This window comes from Sus scrofa, chromosome 2 (genome assembly GCF_000003025.6).
Source record: "Sus scrofa isolate TJ Tabasco breed Duroc chromosome 2, Sscrofa11.1, whole genome shotgun sequence".
In the NCBI taxonomy this organism is placed as follows: Eukaryota; Metazoa; Chordata; class Mammalia; order Artiodactyla; family Suidae; genus Sus; species Sus scrofa.
Window position 1 is genome coordinate 147,707,450 of NC_010444.4, and position 27,573 is coordinate 147,735,022.

General features: G+C 47.2%; 1 long non-coding RNA gene across 1 annotated transcript; it reads left to right on the top strand.

Annotated features, from left to right (window-relative positions):
• On the top strand, nt 478–27,283 carry LOC110259782. The gene is made up of 4 exons (XR_002342120.1): nt 478–599; nt 3,125–3,220; nt 4,042–4,202; nt 26,612–27,283. It is a non-coding gene; the product is annotated as an uncharacterized LOC110259782 (long non-coding RNA).

Here is a 27,573-nt window from a genome sequence, read left to right on the forward strand (position 1 = left end):
TCCTCCAAAGTGTATTTGATAGGGATGGGGTGGGATAGTGGCTCGGTGGTTGTGGGGATCCCAGTGGGGGACCGTGGATGGAGGCGGGAGCCTGGGGAGCTTTGGGAGATCATTGTGGGTTGGTGATGGCTTGGGAGGGCCATCGGAAGGAGGCAGGCTTGCTCGACTAGTGGACAAACGAGCTTTGCCTCAGGTCATTGGGTGGGGGCTGGGGTGAGGCCTGCCTTCAGATTCAGACCAAGGGCAGGAGTTTAAGGGCCACCCTTCCGCTGATTTGAATAAGCACCTTGACAGTCCTAGTTTGACCTCATAGGGTCAAATACTCTCCGACGGGACACCAGGGAGGAGCTACTACTCAAGAAAGAGGAAGGGGTGGTCTCTTCCTCCCTCCCCTCCCGCCACCCCTCCCCCATCTTCCCTTGGATTATAAAAATGTAGCCCACCTGATCCCGGGGCAAAGCCTTCTTGCCTCCCTACTGGCGTCTCTCACAAGCGTCTTATCTGAGTACATCTATTTCTTGCCTTTTACTCTGTCTCTGGCGGATTTCCTTCTTCTCCGAGGCACAAAGAACCTGAACCTCAGTGAGTCCAGACACTGGGTGAGTGATTCTAATTTAAAAACTGTGGGAATGAGGTTGCAGGTTCAATCCCTGGCCTTGCTCTGTGGGTTAAGGATCTGGCGTTGCCATGAGCTGTGGTGTAGGTTGCAGACGTGGTGCGGCCCTAGAAAAGGCAAAAAGACAAAACAAACAAACAAACAAAAACTGTGGGGAGTTCCTGTTGTGGCTCAGTGGTTAACGAATCTGATTAGGAACCATGAGGTTGTGGGTTTGATCCCTGGCCTTGCTCAGTGGGTTAAGGATCCCATGTTGCTGTGGCTGTGGTGTAGGCTGGCAGCTACAGCTCTGATTCGACCCTTAGCCTGGGAACCTCTATATGCCACAGGAGTGTCCCTAAAAAAGACAAAAAACTGTGGGTTCAAGTCCCAGCCTGGGTTCTGGCTACATTCAGAATTTTGTCAGTTTCACTTTTATTTTCAGTGTGATTGTTCTGGCTCTTGCTTGTATTAGATGTTGTTGAGTTAACTGGGTAAAAGTTGACTGGAAGCTCTGCACACCTGAGCTGGCCTTGTTTCCTTTGGTTTTCTGTCTGCAGTGACCTGGCTGGGCTTTTTCCTTGGGGTCCTGGGATTGTCTAATGGCAGAGGGTTTTTTTCCTTCTTTTTGGACTGGCTGATTCCCTCACATTCCTGTTTAGAGGATTTATGTCTGACAGCTGATATTCAAGGTGCTAAGTGAGGGAAAAAGAATGGGATTTTCAACATTTCGAATGTAAAATTTACTTAATTCCTCTGTTTTCATTATGACTTCCAACCCTCAGCTATGGTTGATATCTCAAACAATACCAAACACAAACAAACCAAAAAAAAAAAAAAAAAAAAAAAGAAAAAAAACCCATTTAAAAAAACCCCATTTTTTTCTAATGAGTAAATTACCAGTATTCTGCCAGGTTTGGTTGAACCACTTGCCCACCTGTGCCGAGTGGGTGAGTCAATTTGAGGGTCTCATTGCTCCTTAAACTCTCCACCAAGCTGTCCATTTGCAGCTTGTCCTTACTGCCCCTTCCAGACATACGTGCTGTCACTTCCAGCGTCTTCCAAGGAATCTGCTGTGTGTTTCAGGTTGCTTCTCTGCTTTCCCCAAGGCTGACTTAGGATTCAGCTGTTTTTGAGTCTATTACATCAATTACCTCTAATCTGTCTATCAGTGCCTCTTTTTTTTTTTTTTTTTTTTTTTTTTTTTTTTTTTTTTGCTTTGGCTTTGGCTTTTTAGGGCTGCACCCTAGGCTTATGGGAGTTCCCAGGAGCTAGAGTGACTGGTCTGCACCACAGCCTCAGCCACATCAGATCCCAGCTGCGTCTGCAAACTACAGCACAGCTCATGGCAACACCAGATCCTGAATCCTGAGCAAAGCCAGGAATTGAACTCACCACCTCTGGTTCCTAGTTGGATTTATTTTGGCTGCGCCATGACAGGAACTCTCATTGCCTTTTTTTTTTTTTTTTTGTCTTTCTACCTTTTTTAGGGCCGCTCCCGCGGCACATGGTGGTTCCCAGGCTAGGGGTCCAGTTGGAGCTGTAGCCGCCGGCCTACGCCAGAGCCACAGCAACGCAGGATCCGAGTTGCATCTGCAACCTACACCACAGCCCACGGCAACACTGGATCCCCAACCCACTGAGCAAGGCCAGGGACTGAACCCAAAACCTCATGGCTCCCAGTCGGACCGTCAACCACTGAGCATGACGGGAACTCCCCCCCCTTTTTTTTCCTCTTTATAATTATCTCTTTTCTCATTCCCAGCACCCCCATAGGCCTATGATTCTATGATTTAAATGTCCTTTACTCATTATTTTAAGGTTAGGTTTTGGGAGAGAATGGAGCTGAAGCATTTGTGCAGTCTCGTACCTGAACTGGAAGTCTTTAGAACAGGGGTTCTTTTTTTTTTTTTTCCCCCTGATTCAAGTATATATTATTTTATTTATTTATTTATTTATTTTTTATTTATTTTTTCCCACTGTACAGCATGGGGATCAAGTTACTCTTACATGTATACCCCACCCTTTGTTCTGTTGCAACATGAGTATCTAGACATAGTTCTCAATGCTACTCAGCAGGATCTCCTTGTAAATCTATTCTAAGTTGTAAGAACAGGGGTTCTGAACTGAGGTCTCAGGCCTCCTGGAAGAGTCAGGGTGGATTTTGGTGGGTGGAATTTTGTACCCCCTGAAGCTATATGCAAATTATATGTTTTTATGTGTATATTTCCACCCTTAGTAAATCTATAGCTTTTATCAGATTCTCAAGGCGTAACCAAGCAGGGCCCTGTGGGGCTCCTGGGCTCACGAGCTTTTCTGTGTCCCCCATTTCTTGTTTTGGGGGAATGGGCTTCAGCATCCACGACCTTCCCTGAGGTCCAAAGGGCAGGTTCAAACAGCTGCTAATGAGGAAGGGAGGGGATGCAGAGACCAGGGGGGAACAATCAAGAAATGATGGTGCAGCTTTGGGGCAGAGTCCTGGTCCCTCCTCAAGGAATGTGGGTAACAGTATCTTTGTGTTCTTTCAAGAACTGAAACCCCCAACAAATGGAAGGCGTTGATCAGGTCTCCTTCATTCCAAAAGAAGGATCATCAGAACCAGTCCTGGGACCACCTGAACACCAGGTTTGTAAAACATTGCTATGTCTCATCTACCCCGATTCTTATCAACGGCCCTATATTTCCCTCCCAAACAATAAAACCACCTCCCAGTCTCTCCCAAGGTGGGCACAGTCTTGAAAGCATTCGCCTGCTATGGCCCCCTTTGCCTGGCAAAGCAATCAAGCCACCTTTTTCTCCTTGACCCAAAACTGTCTCCACGTTTCTATTCGCCAGTGGGGGACAGAGGCTGAGTTTTGGCAACAGGAGGGATCTGTGACCTCAGGATCTAATTACCATTTCTTTAGAGGCCAAGAATATGTTCCGTGGGGCAGAAGATGGCACGGGATTGAGGATACTCAAAATCAGGAACATATCAGACCAGCCCACACTTTTCAATGCTGCTAATAGATGGTGTTTTACTCACAGGCACTGAGCGTTCCTGGAAAACTAGCTCAGTCCTGTTTATTGCACCTTCCAGTCCTAGGCCCAAAGAACCACGCACTGTCCCCGAGCAGAACAGACACATGTTTAAGATCATAGGTGGGGCGCTCCCATTGTAGCGCAGCGGAAATGAACCCAACTAGGATCCATGAGGACGCAGGTTCGATCCCTGGCCTTGCTCAGTGGGTTAAGGATCTGGCCGTGAGCTCTGTATCCGAGTTACTGTGGCTCTGATTCGACCCCTATGCCATGGTGTGGCCCTAAAAAGACCAAAAAAAAAAAAAAAAAAAAAAAAAAATAAAAAACCTCCCTTGAGTGTTTTCTAAACAGAACATAATAATAAATAAATAAATTAAATCATAGGTGGAAAGCAACTAGTGAAATGTTTGACTTTATCCCTTCAGAGTCACGGATGCCAGAGGCCATGGAGATGAGAACAGTGGCCACACACAGCTGCGGAGAGGGGGCCCTCCATGGTGACCAGCGGGCGTGTGCCTGGGCTAAAGGGGGCAGAAGTCACTCAGCGTCAGCCAGTGACCGCCACGTGAGAGGAACCCAGTGTGAGGTGAGCAAATCTGATTTTCCAAGAGAAGCTGGCAATCTAGATTTCTTTAGCTCTCCTTCCTTAAACTAAATATTAAAAAACAAACAAACAAACAAAACAAAAACCAGGTAGGTCGAGCTAAACACAGGCCAGATTTAAGCTCATGGACCACGAGTTTGCGCTCTCTGATCTGTCCCAGGTCTCACCCAGGGATCCTGCTGCCCAGAAGGGAGGAGCTCCCGAGTTCGTGGTCCCCAAGAGAAGCTTCTAGACTGTAGACTGGTCCTTGGGTTGTCTGAGGCAGCCCGGGATCCTTTGATCGCAGACCACATGGTGGAAATGGGTGGCCTTAGAGCATGTGTTTGTGAAAGAGAGGCAGCGAGTAGAGGAAGGAGGGCGGACTGAGCTGAGATGGAGAGAGCGAGTGGGCTCAGGCCCCCAGCTCTGCTTCCCCAGGCGTGACGTTACCTGTTACCCGAGTTGGGTGGATGGGGGTGGGGTGGGACTGTGAGGCAGATGGCAATGACTGAGTAGTTTTGAAAGATTCTCAGGAGTTCCCATTGTGGTGCAGTGGGAACAAATCCAACTAGGAAACATGAAGGTTTCGGGTTCGATCCCTGGCCTCGCTCAGTGGGTTAAGGATCCAGTGTTGCCATGAGCTGTGGTGTAGGTTGCAGATGTGGCTCAGATCTGGCGTGGCTGTGGCTGTGGGGTAGGCAGGCAGCTGTAGCTGTGATTCAGCCCCTAGCCTGGGAACCTCCATATGCTTCAAGTGTGGCCCTAAAAAGCAAAAAAAAAAAAAAAAAAATTCTCGAAAGGTCCCGGGCTGTCCACTAAAACTTTCTGCGGTTGCAGAGATGTTCTATACCTGCATCGTCCAGTATGGTCGCCACTGGTCACATCTGGCTATTGAGTACTTGAAATGTGGCTAATTCAACTGAAGGACTGCATTTTAAAATTTAACTTAATTTGCATTTAGGAGCTACCAGTGGCTCTCAAACTGGGCACTGCAGGACAGACCAATGTATCCTGAAGTGTGTGCTATGTCTTCCTTTGTGGGTAGCCCATGGATAATTAAACAGAAAAACATGCTTGTATTTACAGCTAACACACACACACACACCCACCCACCCCCCCCCCCCCCCCCCCCCCACACACCACCCCCAAGCCCATGATTTCATGGATAATGTTCTGGCTGAGACCAAGTTTAAAAAGGGAGGACATTTAAGAAAATGTTTGTAAATACTTTTTGTAAATATATTTAATAAATAGTATATACACAGGGCAGTTAGAAGGGTCATACAAATGACTGAAGTTTGGGAAACAATGAACTCTATAGATTTTTATCAAATTGTGGTCTCTATGCCACCAGTAATTCATAAAATATTGTTTTTCTATAAAAATGTCCCATCAAAAAATGAAATAAGTTTGGGAAGTTTTCAAAGAGGCTTGTTGCTCTTTCTGCTGGATTGTAAAACTCTTTAGAGTCTTTTCTACATGGGAATGAATGTGAATCTCCAGGACAGAACCCTCGAAGAGGGGTTTCTGAACACATTTGATCAAGAAATGACCCCTCTTCCCTTTTTTTTTGTAATGGTCACCACTGTTTTGAGGGGCTCTTGTGTTCCCTAGAACACAGTTTGGGAGGCGTGTGGCAGCCTTTCCCTGTGTGGGCCACTTAGTATATATTTAAGCCTTTGTGGCCATACCGTCTTTGCTGTGACTCCTTATTGCCGTTGTAGTGCAGAGGCAGCCGCAGATAAAACACCAACAGATAAATGGATACGGCTGTGTTTTTGTAACTCTGTATTTATAAACACAAGCAGTGGGCTGGGTCTGGCCTCCTGGCCCCTGCGTGCTGACCTTCGGTCTAACATTCTTGCAGGGTCTGGAAGACCCGGATGTTGCCTGGATCTTTTCTGATTGTCTCTAACTCAGATCTTCCCATCAATAGGCGATTCTTAGAACCGAGGCTTCCTGAATGCTTGCCTGTTGCCGTTTGAGTCATAGACATCCTTGGGTGATCTTTGGGAGTTATCCTGGTCCTGGAAAATGCAGAGGTGTGCCCACTTAAAAACCTCTATGGGGGGTATTCCCATCATGGCTCAGCGGTTAATGAATCCAACTAGGAACCATGAGGTTGTGGGTTCGATCCCTGACCTTGCTCAGTGGGTTAAGGATCCGGCGTTGCTGTGAGGTGTGGTGTAGGTTGCAGATGTGGCTTGGATCCCCCGTTGCTGTGGCTCTGGGTAGGCTGGGCTACAGCTCCGATTCGACCCCTGGGAACTTCCATATGCCATGGGAGCAGCCCCAGAAAAGGCAAAAAACAAAAAACCTCTATGGGGAGTTCCCATTGTGGTGCAGTGGAAACGAATTTGGGAATTTGTATATGCTGCAAGTACAGCCCTAAAAAGCAACAACAATGACAACAAAAAACCCTCTATGGCTCTCAGAGCACACCTCCAGTAAATTCTGTGTCTTCCGGGTGTAAAAAGCCCCTTCAAATAGATCATAGCTTGTTCTTATGCAGGTGAAGTGGGGCAGAATCTTATCAGACAAAACTTGGGGTGAAGGATGGAGTTCCTGCCATGGCACAGCAGAAACAAATCTGACTAGGGACCATGAGGTTGTGGGTTTGATCCTGGTCTCGCCCAGTGGATTAAGGATCCGGCGTTTCTGTGAGCTGTGGTGTAGGTCGCAGACGCGGCTCGGATCTGGCCTTGCTGTGGCGTAGGCAGGCAGTGACAGCTCCGATTAGACCCCTAGCTTGGGAATGTCCATATGCAGGGGTTGCGGCCCTAAAAAGCCAAAACAAAAACAAAAAGCTTTTTTGGAGAATCTGAGAATCATGCCAAGTCTTAACACAAATCCAGCCAGAACCCCTGACAGACCCGGCTTGGGGCAGAGCCATTGGAACCTCGTGCCCATTATCCTGAGCAGAGCGGTCCCTCTGACCGCTCTGTGCCCTGCAGAAGCCTGGGTGGAGGGCGAGTGGGCTCACTCTTGGGCGGCTGGCTCTTCCGCCTCAGGGCCCTGGACAGGGGAGGACTGTGACTCAGTCAGAATCCCCTGTTAAGAAGGTAACCCCAGATCTTGAGCGCTCCCCACCTGTGGGGCAGGTAGAAAAGGGAAGAGGATGCAGTAGCGGGAACAGCATCTGTGGAACCATCTTGCCAGTTTAACCAGCGTTAACCTGAACGCGACCCCATGACAACTTGAAAGTAGAGCAAGTGGAGAGAGCATGGGCTTTGTGGTCTCAGCGACGTGGGGTGAGGGCCACTAACGAGTTCTGCGACCTTGGGCAGGTCCCCTGCCTTCGTCCTCTGCTCTGACCTGGAAGATGGGAATGGTGGTAACAGTAGGTAACTGTCTGCAAGGCTCCCTCTGGGCCACGCAGCCAGACTCTGGACAAGACATATGAGGTGCCGGCCGTCATGTGCCTCCGTTTTAGCTGGGACCTGGGAAGAGGCAGGCGGGACACGGATCATGTGGAGACACACAGATGGTGGTACACACTCGGGGAAGGCAACTGCCGGAGTTAGATGTACCCACTTTAGCTGGAGTAGAAAGGGATGGGCCCCTGTGTGAGTGACACTGAAGCTGAGGAGGCTTTTAGTTGTTGCATCCTTACCTCGAGGCAGTCACTTAGCTTCAGAACATCATTGGAAGTAAGCACAAGTGTTACCTGCCTCTTATGAGTGAGAAAACACTGGCACAGAAAGGTTAAGCATCTGACCCAGAGCACACAGCCTGGAAAGAAGCCACGTAAAGGCTTTAACTAGAACTTTCTGACCCCAAATGCTCTGCTCCTTGCTTTCATCCTTCTTCCTCTGCAAGGTGTGCTGAAGCTCAGATAAGAATACATGTGGGAGTTCCCGTTGCGGCTCAGCGGAAATGAATCCAACTAGCATCCAAGAGGATGTGGGTCCAATCCCTGGCCCCACTCAGCAGGTTAAGGATCCAGCGTTGCCTTGAGCTGTGGTGTCGGTCACAGACAGGGCTCAGATCGTGCATTGCTGTGGCTGTGCTGTAACCCAGCAGCTGTAGCTCTGATTAGACTCCTAGCCTGGGGACTTCCGTATGCTGTGGGTACGGGCCTCAGCAGAAAAGAAAAGATACATGTGACGTGCTCAGCCTGACACAGAGCAGGTGCTTATTAAGTGCCAGCCCTGCCCTTAATCCTCCTCCTCCATCTCTAATCCTTGGGGATACTTCCCTGGGGTCTTGAGGTTAAGCCACTAGAGAGCATATCCATCCTGGAGAGTCCTGCAGATTTCTGCATTGAAATAAATCTAATGAGATGCAAGAGGTTCTGCAGCCGGGCCCCCACCTTTTCTTGAGCGCAGCCTGGCCATTGGGCAAGGGGACAGGGGTCAGATCAGGTTGGGAAGACGGTTCCAAGGACCAAAGCCAGCGAGTGATGGGCTGGGTCTCTTCAGGCGCGTCTCAGAACCCTGCTCCCTGGCCCACCTCCCCTCCCCGACCTGGCGTGCTCCCTCATATACCGCTCTGCCTCTCCCGAGAGCTGGTGCCGCGGAGATGAAAGCCGAGAAAACGCAGGGAGCCATCGGCGGCGCTCACTCAATTGATTTTTACGCAAAATCTGCCTTCATGCACGAAGGATGGAAAAATGATCCCATAAATAATGGAAAACAAAAACAAATGCAGGGAGGAGAGATCGATAGTCACACACTTGGTACCGCAGAGAGATGGGAGAGGGAAATGAGGAGCCCGGACCAGCTAAACGGCCCCCCGGGGAAGCCTCTTCCAGCACTTCCTGCTGGAGAGGGAGAGGCACACAGGGCCCTCGCCGGTCCCAGGGGACAGTGCCGGGAGGAGGCTGGGAGACTTTGTCTGGACGTCTCCCCATGTGATGGGTCCGAGTCAGTCTCGGGACAAAGGGACCAGCCGTCCCGCAAGGATCACTGGGATTTCCCGCCCACAGACCCAGGCACTCAGGAAAACTGAGCAGCCCACGGCCTCGGCAGCTCCATCTCAGCGATGCTGAAAGGCTTGTGTGCTCTTTCCGAGGATTCTCCCTTTTTCTGTTCACAGCAAGTTGCCTCTGGATCTGGTGCTCCAGGAGCCTGGCTGGGGGTAGGGCTGTGAGTCCTGCTTCTCCCCATTCCTCTACCTGTGTGACTCTTGCTAAGTCATGGAACCTCTCTGAACTTTTAGTTCTTTCGTCTGTAAAACGGGGCAAAAATTTCTGCTGGCAGGAGGGATTAAATGACTTGATGTGTCTAAAGTGCCTGATGTGTAGTAAAGGCTCAGAGTAGGGCAGCTAGAATCCGCCTCACTTGATGCTTGAAATGGGCTGCTCCCCCTCCGAGCTCACCTCCACTGACTCCAGGGCTTCCCTGCATCACGATTGGATGAGTCAGTAGCCTCGTAATTAGCCTCTCTGCCTCTGGCCTCTTGTGGGTTACTGCTTCTTGTAGTCCTCATCTTCCTGAAAAACGTGTCTGATTATGCCATACTTTTAATTTATTTTTATTTTCATTTTCTTGCTTTTTAGGGCTGCACCTGCAGCATGTGGAGGTTCGCAGGCTAGGCGTGGAATCGGAGCTGTAGCTACACCACAGCCACACCAGATCTGAACTGCGCCTGACTCACACCACAGCTCCCAGCAATGCCGGATCCTTAACCCACTGAGCAAGGCCAGGGATCGAACCCACGTTCTCATGGATACCAGTCAGATTTGTTTCTGCTGCACCACAACAGGAACTCCCATGTCATACTTTTTTAAAAAAAGTTTTCGTCGAATTCAATTTGTTTGACGAGGTGGTACATTCACAGGATTCGAAACTGAAAAGGTGCAAAATGGTATCCAGTTAAAATTCCCTCTACTTTCCTTCCCATCCACCCAGCACTGTTATCAATTTCTTGTGTATCCTTCCAGAGAAGTTTTACTAATTATAAGCATGTGTGTGTGTATATATATATATATTATTTTTTTATTTACATATGTGTGTATAAATATATATGTGTGTTTTTGTGTTCTTTTTTCCCCTAGATGGTAACAGACTGTAATACTATTCTATACATTTCTCATCACACTTAATATGTCTTGGAGCTTCTTCCCTGTCAGTACATAAGGAGCCTTCTCTCTCTTTTTCTTTTACAGCTTCCCATTGTATTCCATTCTAGGGGCGTAATCTGGTTTATTCAATCAGTCCCCATCGAGGGAATGGAAGGTTTTTGCGTCTTTGGCTTTTCGGAGCAATGCAGTGCTAGGTAACTGCGTATGTATATGTCACATTGCGGTTTAGCTCTGGGATGTGTCATTGCTGAGTTGAAGGGGTGCGCTTTTACTGTTGATAGATACGGCTGATTTGTTTTCTGTAAAGCATGTGCCTTGAATGCGCCCAGCAGCGCTGTGAGAGTGCCTCTGTCTGCCCTCTCTGGCCAGCAGCCCCCGGACATCTGCGGCATGCCACACAGGTCCCTTTAGGTGTCTTTCAGCCTCCACTCCGTGCATTCAGACTGCATGATTCTCTGCTCCAAATGTTCAGAAATGCATCACTGTTTCCCCATGTGGCACCATCTTTCCTGCTGCCATAAACTTCCCAAGCTGCTCCCTCTCGCTGGTGAAATTCCATCCGTCCTTCCAGTCCTCACTCCAGGGCCGCCGCCTCCGTGAAGCCTCCCTGTCTTTCCTGGGCTGAGTTGGTCGGGAGCTCTCCCACCCTACATGCCACGTGTACCGCACTTATCACACATGTCATGCTTTTTCTCCAGGTTTTACTCATATGTGTATCCTCCGTAAGGACTGTAGGCGCTGAGTGAATATTTGCTGGAGGGGTGTGCAGGGTACGATGCTGAACTCTGCTGGGGATACAGTGAAGAAAAAGGCAGGACCCCTGCTCTTGAGGAACTTACCACGCTAAGGAGAACTTCCTGATCTTAAACAAGTGGGTACTGGTTCATTTTCATCCTCTCTACAGGTGCCACAGAATTCACCCGAACCTTGCAAGGAACCGTACCCAGAGGGGAGGGAATGTGTGTCCCCGAGAGAAAAGGCTGTGACCCCAGCATCCTCATCTTAAGAAGTTTTCTTCTTTCCTTCTTCCCTCCCTACTTCCTTTCTTCCTCTCTCCTTCTCGCCCTTCCTTCTCTCCCTCCCTCTCTTCCTTGCTTCCTTTTTCTTTCTTTCCTCTCTCCCTCCCTTTTTTCTTACTTTTCCCCTTTTTTCTTCCCTCTCTCCCTCCCTCCTTTCTTTCTTTCTAACAGGTGAGGAAAAAAAATCACTTTGCCCGAGTATATAGGAGTCCTTGAAATGTCAGGTGCATGACAAAAACACCTTGCCCTGCTTTCTGCTTCTAAGAGGACAAATTTCACTTGAAGACCAAATCCGGCGGCTCCCAGGAAGAAGTGATAGCAAATGCAGGCTGTGGCTCAAGAAGCCACAGTAAGGGAAAGGAAAAGTTATACAAAGGAGAAAATATGGGTCAAGAAAGAAGCACATCCAGAGAAGGAAGGCTTCAGCATGCTAGCGCCAATTGCTTAACTGAACTGCAAGAGAATTTTGAGCTGCTCATTCTCTTGGCTGCCCGATTTGAAACCCCAAACCTAGCAGAGGAGCTTGATCCTTAATGTGGATTATTATTTTATAAATTATTAAGAAGAGCAATATCTCTCCATTTACTGAATGTCATAACAAAAGAGATGGGAGGGAAACCAAGACTGTCTACCCAAACAGCCCAGCATTTGGACAGTGTAAAGTCACTAAATAATTCAGCAGCTATTTGAAAGTATAGTGTTTTGTAATTTCGACAGAACCATCTTAGTCTGGCTCTCTGTAGCACAGAATTTTAAAAAGATGCTCGCCTTCATGAAGATCTATTTCTAGGAGAAATGGGAGTGGGGTGGGAACGCTGGGCAGGAGAAAGAGGACTGTCTAATGAGAGAGCCTCGTGTTTACTCTGATTTTAAACTTTCATGAGCCCTCCGAAGGTCTAACCATTTTCTAGTAATATCTTTGCTTCCTTTCTCTGCGCCCACACATCTGTGCCCTGACTGTGCAGATCTGTGCCCTGTATGCCGGTGGAAAGGGAAACCGCCCTGCCTGAGGTGGTTGTAACGTACTGATGGAAAGAAGAATGGAGAAAACAGATGCCCTGCGAACGGCTGCAGTGAGGTTGATGGTGTCTGGTTCATCTGGTTCGCAGTCGTTGGAAACACGAGCTTAATGATGACGCCCAGGAGAGGCCGTGCCCTGGGAGGGCTGGGGTGGGATGGGGCAAGGTGCAGGAAGGGCAATCCCAAAGGAGGCCACCGAGCAGAATTTGGCTGTTTATTTCTGACCTCGCTGCAGGAAGGATTTCTCGCCATTTACCAGGGCGCATAAAATTAAAACAAAGCATTCTGAGTGTGACCGGGAGGCAGAATAGTTTTACAAAGAAGGGAGTGCTTGGGTTGGTATCTAGGCTCTGTGGCTCCCTGGCTGCGTGACCTTGGGCAAGTGACTTCATCTCTACACACCTGGGTTTCCTGATCTTTGAAGATTGGGGGGTGGGGGTGGGGTTGGGTCGTGATGGCACTTACCTCCCAGAAAATCATGTAGCAGACCAAGGCCTGGCACGTGGTAAGAGCTGATTATTTGTCCGCTACTGTTATTCCTTTGCCTTCAGTTCCTCTGAACCCCAAGAATTAGGATAGGCAGGTAGTGAGTTCAGAGAACAGAGCACCGTGTATTATGTGGCTGTTGAGTGAGGGCCTCTGCAAGTACTTATTGGCAAGACAGACTCCTGTGGATGAGTTATGTAAGTGGCATCCCAGAGGTCCCGGCATGGATGCAAACCAATTAAGTTAAGCACTTACCGCAATCACAAGTGCAACTCATAGGTTTAAAAGTGGGAAGACAGGATATGTGAACTTGGCTTTGCAGCAGTGCTTTGTCAGATCTATTAGAAATATGGGCTGTGCATGCCTCACTCTTGTTCTTCTAAATTCTGGAACACTTTTTGCCTAATGAAGTCTAGAATCCTGGACCTATTTTTTATTAGCTGTGCCGTCTTGGACATCTATTTATACTCTCTTAAGACTCAATTTCTCTCTCCATTAGAAAAAATGTTCAGTGCAGGAAAGCATTTTGGAGCACAGAGTTTTAGTGTTGGGAATGAAATACTTATAAAATTGTTGGAAGGCGGAAGGCATGCACTGTAGGTTGGGCATGTAGGACTGAGTCCCTGAATATTATGGGAGCTGTGAACTTTGTCACAACCAGGACAGTGAGTAATTGGCCGCTTGCCACTGAAACACCCAAAGTCCAGAACTTAGCATCTTGGCTGCTCTCCGGAGATCAGGAATGCCTCTGTTGCCAGAGCAATGTCCATCGTGGACACTGGACCACTGCAAGCAGCTGCCATTGCCACTGTCTCTGGAGATGAGACGGTCCTGTCTCCGTACTTTTTGCCAGCTGAAAACAGCATACAGGCAGGACATTGCCTTCTGCCTTCTTCCTGCCTTCTAATCTTGCCTGAGTGCAGCCGCTTCATGAAATCTATCTCACATCTGGAACCCCTAGCTGCAAGGGAGTCCGGAAATGAATTCTTAGTTTTCTAGCCTCTTCAAAACAGGAAGCTACCTTAAAGAAGGTGGAAATTGATGCTGAGTAACAACTGACCATATCCAGACCAGAAAACAATAATAGTAACTGTGTCATGGAGTTATTGTGCGGATTAAGTAAGATAGTGAAATAGTTTGAATGCTAGCAAAAAGTAGGCAGCTAGGGAGTTCCCTTGTGGCTCAGTGGTTAAGGATCTGGTGGTGTCACCACAGCAGCTTTAGTCACTGCTGCGATACAGTTTTGATCCCTGGCCCTGGAACTTCCCCATGCTATGGGTAGGGCAAAAATAAATAAATAAACAGAAAGAAAAGTAGGTAACTGATAATTTATTTATTTTTTTAGCATTGTAATAACTTATTTTTTTAATTATAGTTGATTTACAGTGTTGTGTCAATTTCTGCTGTACAGCAAAGTAACCCAATCATACCCATATACTTTCTTTTTTTTGTATTATCTTCCATCATATTCTGTCACAAGTGATTGGATGTAGTTCCCTATGCTACACAGCAGGAAAATTAATGATTTCTAACACTACTCCTGCAGTGGGACACAACGCTTTATCCTCTAAAGATACCGGAGGGAGCGGTTGTTTCTTCAGATGCTGGGCTGGATTTCCTGCAGGGGTATGAGAGCACTCTCCCAAGTCTGTATCCTCAGTGCCACCAGGTGGAGCACGGGGGCCTAGAACAGTCCTCCGTGTTTATATGCTAGTTTAAATGCTAGTGCTTAGGGGAGCCTCTCCAGGCCATTCCTCTGGTTCTCCATTCAGCTCCCGCTGCCCCCTGCCCCTGCCATTATGGACTCCCGCAGCCCCCATCCTGTTGCTCCATGCCAGATTCCTGATTCTCTGCTTGTCTCTGTCACAGTGAGCTTGAATAGGATGAGTTATTGCTTCATCTTGGTTTTCTTCTCTGACCAGTACTGTTGCTATTTCATACCCAGCTCAGGCCTTTGAACGCTGCACAAAGCAAGGACCTGAGACCCCTCTTGTCATCAGGGAAACCATAAGTGATTAGATAAAAGAGGAAGAAAGCACTGAGAATTCTAAGACAAAGCAGGTTGGTCTCAGGCGAACACACAGAGACCATTTATGTTCAGTATCTCCCAGTCCCCATTTTGTTGAACTTGGGATCAGAGGAGACATTCTCAACAAATCTGACTCATTCTACATTCATTTCTTTCAGAGTTTTATTTTTATTATTATTTTAGAAATTTATTTATTTATTTTTTGTCTTTTGACCTTTTAGGGCCACATCCGCAGCGTGTGGAGGGTCCCAGGCTAGGGGTCTAATTGGATCTGTAGCCACCAGCCTATGCCAGATCCGAGCCGCATCTGTGACCTACACCACAGCTCATGGGAACGGTGATCCTTAACCTACTGAGCAAGGCCAGGGATCAAACCCGCAACCTCATGGTTCCTTGTCTGTTCATTCCCGCTGCACCATGACGGGAACGCTCCATTTTTTTTTTTTCCCCAGAGTTTTATAAAGTGCCCAGCTGGCTCAGGGATTTCAAACCCGTGTGTCCACTCTGCCCAGTTAAATCAGAATTTCAAGGGGGACTGGTGAGGTCTAGGCAGCAGAATATTTTCAGGCTGTCCAGAAATAATCACAATAATGTGTGGCCAAGGTTGAGAACCACAGGCCAGCTAATCTGACTCTAACTTGGGTGGACATGCCAGTGGATGGAAGTGGCTTCATAGCCTGGCCCAACCAGGGCACTCCTGGATCTCTTTCACCAGGATTATCTGCTGGCAAGGCCATAGCTCAGAAAGTAAGTTCATGATGGCATCTCCAGGCTCTTTAGCAAGATAAAGTGATAGGTAAAGTTTTGGGGTCAGGACAGTGTTTTAAGATTCCTCAGGTTATACTGTTTAAGCAGGTGACTTTCACGCTTGTTCATAGAACTAGTCCTGGCAGTTAACATTTAATTCTTAGTAACAAAAATAATTGTATAAAATGAGATTGTATTTTAAATTCTCTCTTCTTCTGTGTCACCTTGGGCAGTTACCAGCCTGTGCAATCTCTGATCTTCCATTTCTTCATTTTCTTCAATGGGGTCATGACAGTAGCTACCTCGAGGGTTGTGCTGTGATCATTATATGCGATTGATAACGTATGAGAGTATCTAGCATATGAGAGATGAAAAATAAATTGCTCTACTCTTCCTGTTACTGAATTATTATGTATTCACTGGCATCATGGTTTAGAAGCTGTTTGAAACCTAGGTGAGGTCAGTGGGCAGGTAAATTGGACATTCTCGGGTCTGTGATCAGTGGAAGGAATTAAAATACATCCCCTCTGGGAATCCGTGGAGGACTACTTAGCATGGAATAACCCACTGGAAATTTCCAGTTGGGATGGCAAGTTTAGGGTTACCTGCTTGGCTTGTTTCTCCAAGGTGAACTGCACCTGCTGTGAGCTCTAGAGCCAACAGAACAGGTAACACTTGCCATGCTGTTTGCTCCACCACTTTTCACACAAAGTGCATCACCGACGTTCAGTCTGTAAACGAGGTCAATGTCGACGCAGGGAGAGAAGGAGGGATGGAAAGTCCAAGATGTTCTAAATACCGTATAAAAATGCCGCAGTGAGCTGTGATGTGTTCACTCTTTAATATAATGAGCTTCGCTGAATGCTGAAATGTGAGCTAGTGCCACAGGAGGGTAAATAAGACATGGGCACAGCCCTCAAAAGGTCAAGGACCCCTGTGAAGACTGATAACTAAAGAGATAATTATCAAGCAGTGCCATCAAATGTAATGGTTTTTGGAGTTCCCATTGTGGTGCAGTGGAAACATATCCGACTAGGAACCATGAGGTTGTGAGTTCGATCCCTGGCCTCGCTCAGTCAGTTAAGGGTCTGGCGTTGCTGTGAGCTGTGGTGTAGGTTGCAGACACAGCTCAGATCTGGCGTGGCTGTGGCTGTGGCTGGCAGCTGCAGTTACGATAAGACCCCTAGCCTAGGAACCTCCATGTGCTGTGAGTGCAGCCCTAAAAAGCAAAAAAAAAAAAAAAAAGTAATGGTTTTTGGACTATTTGATGACATTGACAGAATAAGGACACGCTAAGTTAAAAATGTAATTTATGGAGTGGCATATAGAGTAGAATTCTCTTGCTATTAAAATTTGCCTGTAAGTGAAGTCAGCCATTCAATGAGACACCAACATCAAATGCTCTCACTGACATGTGGAATCTGAAAAAAGGACAGACTGAACTTCTTTGCAGAACAGATGCTGACTCACAGACATTGAAAAACTTATGGTCTCCGGAGGAGACAGTTTGAGGGCTGGGGGGATGTGCTGGGCTGTGGGATGGAAATCCTATGAAATTGGATTGTGATGATCATTATACAACAGATGTGATAAAAAAATAAAATAATAAAATAAAATATAAAATTTGCCTAGAAGACGACGAGAAGAACTGCAGGGTACCAAGTCGTCGTGCTCTACCCCTGAGCTTGAACAGCGTGTTTATTTCTCAACGAAACTGGAAAGAAAAAAAAATTCGTGCAACCAGAAAAAAAAAAAAAAGAAAATGGATTAAGCTTGCTGTAATTCATAAATTAGAGAAAGCTTATCCTTGTAAGATGTTCTAACTAATACAATGAATAAGGATGTGTTTAAAAATTAATTAATGAAAAATACAGCCTATAAAAAGGCTAGCTAATCATTTTATTAAGATGGGAGTGTTATGGCTAGGTTTCCCCTTCGGTTCTCTAGTTCTAAATTTCTCTATTTTTAATTTATTTTTCTTAATGAAGAATTTAAAGGTAAAATGTTGTGTTTTTATTTTTTATATAAAAATAAGGGCTGCACCCACAGACTATGGAAGTTCCCAGGCTAGGGGTCAAATCAGAGCTGTGGCTGCTGGTCTACCCCACAGCCACAGCCACGCCAAATCTGAGCCGCATCTTTGACCTACACCACAGCTCATGGCAATGCCAGAACCTTATTCCACTGAATGAGGCCAGGGATAAAACCCACATCCTCGTGGAAACTAGTTGGGTTCATTAGTGTTGAGCCATGATGGGAACTCCTATAGGTAAAATACTTTTTTCTTTTTCTTTTTCTTTTTTTTTTTTTTTGTCTTTTTGCCATTTCTTGGGCTGCTCCTGTGGCATATGGAGGTTCCCAGGCTAGGGGTCCAATCGGAGCTGCAGCCACCGGCCTACACCACAGCCAAAGCCACGTGGGATCTGAGCCACGTCTGCGACCTGCTCTACAGCTCACAGCAAATCTGGATCCTTAACCCACTGAGCAAGGCCAGGGACCGAACCCGCAACCTCATGGTTCCTAGTCGGATTCGTTAACCACTGCGCCACGACGGGAACTCCAAGGTAAAATACTTGTGAAAGTCCTGAAACCAAACAGAAATGATCCCTCTTCTATCTCTTCTCTAGCCCCAGCTTCATACGTGCCTCAGATTAGGGTTCCTAAAAGCTGGGACACACCCTGGGGAGCAGATAATTCTGGTGGGAAGTGATTGCAACAAGAATGACTGAAAGGAGGAAAAGTGAGACCCAACAAGAACAGCTGATGCCTGAGCAATGCCCTCGTGAGCTGGTTATCCCTGGAGCGCCTAGAGCTCAGCCCCCTCAGGAGGAACCGTGAAATGTGTGCTTCAGCTGAATGGTCCCTCTGCAGAATGGGAAGCTGGGCCTTAATGCATTGCCGTCTCTGCACCATTGACTGAGGATTGCACTTGGAAACTTTAACTTTCTCCCAACTTCCAGGCCTTGCTGGGGGCTAAGTGGTCATCCTTGGCCTTGGAGAAGACCTGGAGGCCGAATAGCAGAGAGACGCCAGAGGGGGTGCTAGATGCTGCCCCCGTGCCCTGGGCTGTCCACCACTGTGCCGAAATCAGGTGGACAGAAGACACGGGCAGAGCGCCCAGAGCTCTGCAGCACCCAGTGTGCTCAACTTAGGACTCTTCTCGCTTCTGTTTCATGTGTCTCAACAACTTAGACCCCTGAAAGGCAGGCTTAGCACGTTTGGGGATAGCACAGAGCTGGGCGTCGAGAACAAACCCAAGGGGTGGATCAGATCTAAGGGTGGAATTTAAATAGTGAAAAGTGCAAATCAAAAATGTGTACATAGTTCCAAACCGACAGTTCCAAAGGCAAAGGGCTAGAAAACATGGCTGATGAAAATTTCATGCAACAAACTACATGTGGGTTTGAGTTCAGCCTAAACATAAAATATGAACCGACAGGAATTTCATTCCATCTTGCACTGCGGTGTCTGCCTGGCGTGCAGGCAGGATAAGGCCCACAGGCTTCTGTATGAACTCGCCAGCAGGAATGCCGGGCTGGCTGTGGGCCCCCCAGCAAGTGGGGAGTGGACACAGGGGAGTCACCAGTGTTGGCCCCAAGCGTTGGGGAGGCAGAAGCCATTCGCTTTGGGCCGAAGGGTCAGGATGGGGAAGTGAGTGAGTGCTTCCTTCATGTATCTCAAGGGCTCTTCAGGGTGGCAGTGAGAAGCTCTATGGCTTTGCCATAGAAAGCCCGAGCTGCAGAGTCAGACACACCTGGACTTGTTGGGATCCCATTCTGACATGGGTCATCTGTAAAGCATGAACCCTACTGATACCTCCGTCACACAGTTGTGTGTGGATTGAATGAGATGTGTGTCAGTTGCTTAGCAGCATGCCTATCCACATGGGTGCTCAGATAATGATGAGCGTTCGAGACCTAAAAGAGGAACTAGACTTGGTCTCTGTGGCCACAAATTGGTGAACTGAGACCACCAGAAGCTAGTAATTTAGTCCTAATGTACAGAAGGCCTCTGGTGCTCTCAGAATGGCCCAAAAGTTGGCTAAGGCTGCCTTTGGAAGAGTGATGGCCCTGACCCTGGACGTGTGTGGTCAGCCTGATGGTCTCTAGCTGAACCTCAAGGGAGTGCTCTTTCAGTCGCCCACGTCCAAGGTCTTCACTGGGCCTTTGCTGTCCCCCGTGCCTGGCATGGAGCCACCAGTGGCGAGGGTTTCCATGGGAACCACAAAGGGCTCAGGATTCTGTGTCTGATCACTGCATCCCAGAGGAGAGAGAGAAGCACTGAAGCAGTCTCTCCCATAATAGTATTCATTTTTAAAAACTGTCTAATTAAATATTAACCCCAGAGATGGAGCATTAACGGGTCTCTTATGTAAACTCTGTACATCTCATAACCATCCGGGAAAGGACTTGGGTGGAATAGAACACTCCAAGGCAATAAATCTATAGACCTGTCTCCTGCCATGCCACCCGTAGCAAATGGCCCGGAGGGCTATCCTGGGCTCACCGCCCTCTCTGTACCCCCTTTATTGACGACAGGGGCGTGGGAGGAAGGTGGGGCAGGAGGGTCAGGATGGAGGGCCCAGGGCAAACCTGACATCCTCTTTGCACCTGCCCTGGCTTTCCTGCTCACCTTCAACTTTTTCTTCCATCTCTGGAGTCCCAGTGGATGGATTCTCCAGAGGCACTGCAGGCAGAAGCAGTGGGGGTGGTTAAACAAGAGGTAGAAGAGAGGGGGAGACAGGAGCACTGGGTGGAGTAGCTGGGAATCAGGAGACTTGGGGTTTTGCCTTAGCTTGGTGATCTTGGCAAATCCATTGATCTTTCTGGGCTCCCCCGGAGGGGGGAAGAGAATTTGAGGTACAGCTCATGGATTTCTTTTTATAAGATTTTATTTCTTCTGTTATAGTTGGTTTACAATTTCTGCTGCACAGCAAAGTGATCTAGCTACACACATATATACGTTCTTTTTCTCATATTATCCTCCATCATGTTCCATCATGTGACTAGAGTTCCCTGTGCTGTAATATACAACAGGACCTCAATGCTTATCCACTCCAGATGCAGTAGTTTGCATCTAGTAACCCTAAACTCCCAGTCCATCCCCCTCTCCCTCCCCCAAGTTTTCTTAAGCAACATTTTTTGGGCATCTCTGATTCGCCTGGGATACAGTGAGGGAAAAAGGCCCAGTTCCCGACTCGAAGGACCTCAGTATCGCTCAGAGGGCCTCCGTCTGAGTTCTGCATATTCCTTGTGGTCCAGGAATGGCCTTTGGGGAGCCTGCACACACCTTGCCTTTGCACCATAAATGCGTGTGTATGTGGGAGTGGGGGGAGAGTGTGTGTGTGTTTGGAGGGGGCTACAGGCAAGTCGTCTGCTTTCGTCAAGTTCTCATAGGAACCCCTGGTTCTCCTGCAGCTCCCTGCCACTTGTGGGCCCTTTATCATGTTGCCACCTTTGCATATCATCAGTGTGTAATTTTTCTTTATAGGAAAATTTGAACGCAAGAGGACGTCTGTTTTAGCAGCAATATCCTAGAAAATTCTGAGTGTGGGTTTGAGGAGTGAGCTCCATCTTGGTCTCTAGCAACTTTAAAATAATCTAAGTGCATTAAAATGAAAGCTGCTCCTTGGTGTCCCATCCCCAATGCTCTGGTTACTCCCCCACACTGCGTGTGTGGCATCCTGCTGTCACTGGTCCGGTGGTTCCCCCAAAGCCAGCGGTGGGTTCCTTCTGAGTTGTCCACTTTGTATCTACTGCCTCCCCAGCCTCTCTGGGGCCAGTGAAGGGGCACATATCAATGTCCCTCCTTTGCATGTCGTCTGAGGCAGCTGCCAAACTCCAGTGCTGCCTCTAGACTCAAGCTAGCAGCGGGGGTCCTCGAGTTTCCACCTTGAGAGTCCCCTCCCTTGTGGCCTGTGCTGCTGGCCTTGCCGCTGCCTGGCTGGCTTCAGTCTGAGTGACAGGGGCTGGCGGAGGACTGGCCGAGGACTGGCAGTGAGTGGAAGCAGTCCTGACACCCGAGCTGTGTGCGGCGCGCTAATTACACTGATGTGGGGTCTGGGCCGTCGGTCCTTCGCTCAGAGGAAGGATGCGATGCGGGCGCGGGGAGCGAGCGGCACTACAGAGGAAGCAGGGGAACAGCAGCACCTAGGCGCATCCATAATTTATAAAATGCCAGCAGCAACAAAGGCAAAGAGGGACCAGAACCAGGAGAACAGAATAGCATAAAGCTTTTTAATGGTCTTTTTCTATTAATGTCAGCTGGGCGACCGTTTTTCAAGTGGGTGGAAGGGTTCCAACACCCCCACAGTTCAGTCTCAAAAGCTAAATGCTGCCAATTCCCCCTCCTCCCCCAGCTCTGTGGAAGAGCCTGGCCGTCCTCTAGGCCAAGTGTGATGCCGGAGGTTCCAGGGGGCATCGGATGCTCCTAGCGAAGCTGCCTGCTCTGTTCAGCCAGGTTCTAGCAGAAGACTCGAAAGGGCCCGGATCTATTCTAATAACATCCCCAGAAATTTAGCATTTCTAACATTTGCAGAAGGTCCTCCAGGGTAGAGTGTAAGAGCACAGACGCTGGCGTTGAAACCCCTCACTGTGAGATCATGGCAACCGACTTGCCTGCTTTGTGCCTCCGTTTCTTCGCTTTGATTTTAATTTGTTTTTTATCGCCGTTCATTTCCAGTCGTCTGTCGATTTTTGCTGCATATGTATACACACGTTCTTTTTCTCACATTGTCCCCCGTCTTCCATCGCAAGTGACTAGATGGAGGTCCCTGTGCTGGACAGCAGGAGCTCGTTCATTTGTTCACTTTTACAACAGAGGTGACAAAATTATGCACTGGTGTAGACTATTGGGGTGACTTAGTGATCATGTATATAACCTTACCTACTAGAGTGTATGCTGTTTAAGTTAACCCTTTCCGAGGGCTTCCAAATGCAGCCTTTACTTCTTCTGATATTCACATTAGTACCTGCCTTGTTCAAGCTGTCATGTATTTTACATTAAATACACATGCACAGTAAAAACGTTGGGTTTTTTGCTATGTTAAAAATCTTTAAACAACATGCTATTTTTGAGATCGCTCCATGTTGCTGCAGTTCGTTTATGAATTCCATTGTACAGGACCCCGTAATTGATTTTTTCCGTTCTTCTATGGTTATTCAAAATATATAATAATTAGGCCATTCCAATTCCTTGGCTTTACTCATAGACCCCACTCTGTTTTGGTCTCCCCCATTCTTTCTTTTACGGGTTTTTTCCACGTGGCTTTCTAGTAAGAGCCCACACTGGGGCCCTAGATTTATTTTCCCACTGGGTCAATATTAGATGTAGAAAAAAAAAATTTTTGACTCACATTTTCTTCCCACACACTTTCTGGAGGCAAGTTTTTTCAGGAACACCTTTGGGGTCAAGTATATCTCTAGTGCCTAATGTTACCCCTAAGTAGCCTGAGTCACTGAACACCAAACCTGGAAAAATCACGTGACATATGAAGCAGAGACGAGGTCAATGCTCTCAGTTATACCGAATAGCAGCTAATCCCCCAAAGGGCTGTGCAAATGTTTTAAGAGCAGAGGAAATTTAAGGGCTCAATAGAGCAAGAAGCAGAATGGTAAAGGGTTAAAAAAAAGACTAACAAAACAAAAAAAAAAATCCCAAACAAATGAACGAACAAAACCCAAACCAAAAAAAAAAAAAAAAAAAAAAAAATCCTTAAAAAGTCCATGGTGACAAAGGGAAGAGAAATTGATGCCAGAGCAGCTAAGCTTTAACCTCAGATATGGTCTTTAGTTTGAAAGCCAGGATGACTCATTCAAGTGTGTGCTACTTTCCTAGGAGTTCCAGAACCAAGCACTGCACACCCGGTGCTTTGAGTAACAGAAATGTATCATCTCCCAGTTCTGGAGGCTGGAAGTGCTAGATCAAGGTGTTGGCAGGGTTGGTTCCTTCCAAGGGCTGTGACAGAGAATCTGTTAAGGCCCCTGGCCCAGCATCTGGTACTTTCCTGTTGGTCTTTGGCGTTCCTTGGTTTGGAGAGGCTTCAGCCCAGTGCCTGCCTTCACCTGGGCCGTCTCCCTGTGTTCTAGCTCTGTGTCCAAATTTCCCTTTTAATGAGGACACAGCAGTGTTAACTTGATCATTTGCTGAGACCCTGTTTCCAAATCAGGACACATTTACCAGTCTTAGTGGTTAATGACCTTCCTTTAGATGGACACTGTTCAACCCATAACACAATTTATGGACAGCATTCGAGAGATCTAGATTTTTAAAAAGCTTTACCTTTCAAAAGGCTTCACCTCATAGGTCCACACAAAAACTTGTACGTGAATGTTCAAAGTAGCGCCGTTCATAATAGTCAAAAAGTCAGATCAAACCAAATGTCCATCAACTGAAAGATGGATAAATAACTTGTGTTAAATCCAGAAAATGGAATATTATTCAGCCATAAAAAAGAATGAAGTACTGATACATGTTATGACATGGATAAATCTTGAAAACATTGCACTCAGTGAAAAAGCCAGACGCAAAAGACCATGTAGCATATGAATAGCGTATGATTTCATTTACAGGAAATGCCTACCTGATCTTTTTTTAATATGAAATGTCTAGAAGAGACAAATCCCTACAGACAGAGGTGGATTAGAGATTGCCAAGAGCTCGGGAAGTAAGGAATAGGGGATGACTATTACTGGGGTTTTTGAGGGGTACGATGGGGTGGGTGATGAAAATGCTCCAAAATTAGATAGTGACGACTGTCTCACAACTTTGCACATTTCCTTAAAAAAACCCACTGAATAGTATAATTTAAAAGAGTGAATTTTATGAATGTTAATTGTATCTCAACACAGTGTTTTTTTGAAAAAAGATTCACCTGTATGAGCAGGGTTCTGTTAACAGTTCTTTCAATACTTGGAAGGACTTATTAGCAAAAAGGGCATTTATATGTGTGAATAGCATCAGGGAATTAGGGATGGTTATACCTCTCAGAGGTGGGGTTAAGGGTCATGTTTGTTTTTCTTTATTCTTTTCTATATTCTCCAAATTTTCTGTAATAAACATTTTCTAATTTTACAATACAATTTTTTTAAAAAAAGAATTGTTTTCAAGTAGTGTTTAACATAGCTAGAGAGCACAGAAATTGAAAGAAGAGCTACAAGGAATAATAACTACCAAAATTCGTTGGGTGTTTTCTTTGTGCCAAGAACTGTGGGTTGTTACGCGCTGTTCACTGAGACAAGGACAGACTGTTTTACACACACAGAAAATGGGATTCAGATGGAGAGTTTCTGTCGTGGCTCAGCGGAAATGAATCTGACTAGCGTCCATGAGGACGCAAGTTCAATCCCTGGCCTCGCTCCGTAGGTTAAGGATCTGGCAGTGCCATGAGCTCTGGTGTAGGTCACAGATGTGGCTTGGATCCTGGTTGCTGTGGCTGTGGTGTAGCTCAGCAGCTGTGGCTCCAATTAGACCCCTAGCTTGGGAACCCCCATATGCCTCAGGGGCAGCCCCCCACCCCCCAAAAAAGAAAAGAAACATTAAGGAATGTACCCAAGGGGATGTAAGTAGTAAAAATTGGAGCTGAATTCAAACTCTTGGGCTGGTGGCTTCAAAAGCCAGAACACTTTATTGCCATATTGCCATGCTTCTAAATGAAGCTAAGGCAGAAACGAAACCATTCTGAGCTCATTAGCCATTGGGAAAATGAGTATTAGTTAATTTTTTTTTCTTTTGTCTTTTCAGGGTCTCCCTTATGGCCTATGGAAGTTCCCAGGCTAGGGGTCGAATCGGAGCTGCAGCTGCTGGCCTACACCTCAGCCACAGCAACAAGAGATCCCTGCCACGTCTGTGACCTATACCACAGCTCATGGCAATGCTGGATCCTTAACCCACTCAGCTAGGCCAGGGATCGAACCTGCATCCTCAGGGATACCAGCCCGATTTGTTACTGCTAAGCCGAGACAGGAACTCCTGAGTATTAGTTAAATTAGCAACAACAATGCAAAACTGTCCCCAAATCATCTACACGGATCTTCGCAGAAATGCATCTTTTTGCAAAATTAAGACTCCTGCTTAAGAAGAGTCTTATTGGCCTACAGCCTTGTTGCTCAGCACCTGTTTCTCCATGATTGAGTTCAAAGAGGAGGATCTTGACATTTCTTTTTTGCACACAATAAAGTGATGCCTGGGGTGCATAAAGGACAGCTGTAGTCTGGGATAACGGAGAATTATGTGAGATTATTCACTACAAAGGCGCTTGGACTCTCAGCTGGCCGCACGGGCCCAGCCCAAAGGGAAATGGCTGTTTGACAGCTCTCCAGTTCCTCTGTCTGGGGATCTGGCCAAATGGAATCATCCAGACTGGAAACCTACTTTGGGGTCTGAATTTTCTATCTTGGCCGTCGCTGCTAATCAAACGAGCCAGTAAGAGAGGTGCAGAGCCGGATGCTCCACCCACCAGCGTCCCGGGCGGAATCTGGGGATCTGAAACCCTCATTAGGAGGCAAGAGGGAAGACTGGCCAGAGAGATGACGACCGTGGGTTCTGCTGTAGTGTCTGAAAACCTGTCTGGGTGTTTACACCCAGGAAGGAGACAGAGAAGAGGTGGGTGGAAATCATAGCCGAAGAAGGTGTGTTGTTGGTGAGAAAGCCGCACTGTAGGGAATCTTGGTTTGAATGATTGGTATTCAGAGACCAACTCTCTGAGGTCTTGTGTGCAGCTCGGTACTCTGGGACGTGAGTCTCCTGGGGGCTGGGGTGATGTCCAGCCTCTCTTCCCTGTTCCAGCACCTGCTTTCCTTGGGGGCCATCCGTTCCCCCTCTTGATGAAACTGTCAATCAAGGTGTCCTTGCCTCTCTTGGACAAGGAAGGTCTGTGACCCAAACTGGCCACACTCTTCCTTGGGAGCACTCCTCTCGAGAGAGTTCTTAACAGTTCCCGCCTCGTAGATGCCCCAAGCGGCTGTGGCTTCCACCCTTCCTGGTTCCTCAAGCTTCGTGTGTGTGGTTGTGTCAGCTCCTCCACAGCTTCGCGGTCAGTGTCCTGCCCCTTTCTTGGTTAGTTAACCAGTCCGTTTTTGTCACTCAGGTGGTGAGCCCCGACTCTGTAAACTTCCCACTTCGCGATGCCTCGGTGGTTGAGGAGACACTTGAAGAACGTGGAAAGCATCCTGAGGACAAGGACAAAAATGCTTAGCAGGTGACAGATGTGTGGGGCCTACTTAACGAAACATCATTTTGTCCCAGGAAGGGATATTTGAGCTGACTTAGACTAACCATCTTCGGCTAAGTCAGTGCTCTCAGACAAACGGAGAATTGAGGAAATTATCTTGGAAACGTAGGTGAAAATGTTTCCCCTGAGATATTTTAACACCTGGGACTAGGGTGTCTCTTAAGATAATTTGGGTGAAAATTTGCGCCCCTTTCTCCATTTTATTGCATGTGGAAAGAGCAGATGTTTTCCAAGAATTGTTTACGCTTGTCCCCTACAATTTGTTTTCATGCCCGTGTCACTCTTTGAGTCACTGCAGGCTGGCATCTACCCTCACAGCTGCCAGAGTCCAGCTCCGACGGCCTTTCCCAGACTTCACTTTATTGGCCTCTTGGCGGTATGGGACCCTGGACCACTCTTCCCTTTGTAAAGCATCTCTTCCTTTGGTTTCTGTGACCTCACGTTCTCCTGGCTTTTCCCTCCTTCTCCAGTGGATTCTGCTCAGTTTCTTTAGGAAGCTCGTTTTTCTCTCCATCCTTAAACACTGGTGTTCTTCAGGGCTTTGACTTAGATTTTCTTTGACTTAGATTTTTATAGAGATATAAAAAAATATGCTCTACACAGATGCCGGATTGTTTTATTCACTCTCATGGCTTCATTTGCTCTCTATTTGCAGATACGTCCCTTTTTTTTCCCAGGCGTTACTATTTTATTTAAGTCTTCCCACGTGATTCCAATTGCAGGCAGATTTGTAAAGCCTGCTTTTGGCTGGTAAGCAAAATTCTTGTGACCTATTTGCAAATAGTTCCTCAATGCACGTTTCTTTCTCTCTTTCTCAG